At 38.2% G+C, this 1,394-nt stretch overlaps 1 protein-coding gene across 1 annotated transcript in view; it reads right to left on the bottom strand.

Annotated features, from left to right (window-relative positions):
* LOC101857491 (semaphorin-5A) overlaps positions 1-1,110 on the bottom strand; it is a gene marked incomplete in the record, with an annotated part of 95,717 nt that extends 94,607 nt beyond the window's left edge. Inside the window, 2 exon segments of the mRNA XM_035970501.1 lie at positions 223-314; positions 879-1,110.
* Positions 1,111-1,394: the final 284 nt, after the last annotated feature.

Genomic DNA, 1,394 nt, shown 5'->3' with positions numbered 1-1,394 from the left:
GAAAGAGAGATAGATAGATAGATAGATAGATAGATAGATAGAGAGAGAGAGAGAGAGAGAGAGAGAGAGAGAGAGAGAGAGAGAGAGAATTAAATATTATATAAAGAGAGTGAGGCAAAGAGACGGGGAGAGAGGGATACACAGACAAACGGGTACTTATTTTTTCCTGCTTATACCCGTGCAACGCTAAAAAAAATAATTCTAATGACATAATTTACTTACTGTTGTCTTGAAAACGTTTTAAAATCCACACTTTGACTCGAACATTGTACTCCAGAATTTTAAGCCAAAAGCGCACACTTCACATAATATTCCTGGAAGAGCGACCACATAATTATGATGGACAAAACTTACCAAAAAAAATATCAAAATAAGACTTGAAAAAAAAAATTAAGAAAAAAAATAGAAATCATTTTTTTAAAGCTGACAAATGTAAAGAATAGCACACACCAACAGCCAGATGAAAAACCCCCCAACATATACAGAGAATAAAACTTAAAAATTCATAGGGATTGAATTATTCTGACAAATACGTCAATAAAAAAATGAAATAAATAATTATATGAAATGAAAAAAAAATTTTTTTTTTAAACGACGAACAATAAGGCCGGCAAAGAAGAACTGATCTCCAATATCGAATTTGAAAAAAAAAATCTGAAAAGATTCGCGGATGTACAATTTAGAAATAAAATTTAAAAATCAACAAACATACAAAACTGAAAAAAGATCAATAATTGCGCATATAAATTAAAATTCCAACCAAATGCGCATGCAAATATACTGAAAAAAGAATTTTTTAAAAATACTCGTAATATCAAAAAACAATTCCAAAAAATGAACGGAATAATACACTCCAACAAATATACGAAATAAAAAACCTCCAACTCCAATGCAGAAACGCGACTGTTCAGAGAGAGCGATAGAAAGCGACTGTCTGTGACTGTGAGATTGTCAGACTGTGAGACCGTGAGATGGGAGTTCGTCCCATCAAAGTTCTGATCTTTTTCTCTCTCTCTCTCTCTCACTCCGCGGCTCACAAGTTCTTCCCTCTCAGCGCCGCTAAGTGCTAAGCGCTGAATGCAGAGTGCACAAACATAATATACAACAGCCCCGGCCCCCTCTACTCCACTACTTACAGTCAGCGCTCCACCAGAATATCTAGGCCTGGCTGGCTGGCTACGGCTGGCCCTTTGACGGGGGACGCCAATTTGTAAACTGACGCAGGTTTTGCCTCTTGTCGGAAGTGGTGCTGGTGGCGGAGGTGGTGGTTAGGTTGGGGGTTTTTGGTGGGCGATAGAGGGTGTGGGAGAGAGAGAGAGAGAGAGAGAGAGAGAGAGAGAGAGAGAGAGAGAGAGAGAGAGAGAGAGAGAGAGAGAGAGAGAGAGAGAGAGAGA

Source organism: Aplysia californica, unplaced genomic scaffold, assembly GCF_000002075.1.
Source record: "Aplysia californica isolate F4 #8 unplaced genomic scaffold, AplCal3.0 scaffold00275, whole genome shotgun sequence".
NCBI classification, from domain to species: Eukaryota; Metazoa; Mollusca; class Gastropoda; order Aplysiida; family Aplysiidae; genus Aplysia; species Aplysia californica.
Note: the sequence above shows the minus strand (reverse complement) of the source record. Positions and strands in the feature narration are given on the sequence as shown.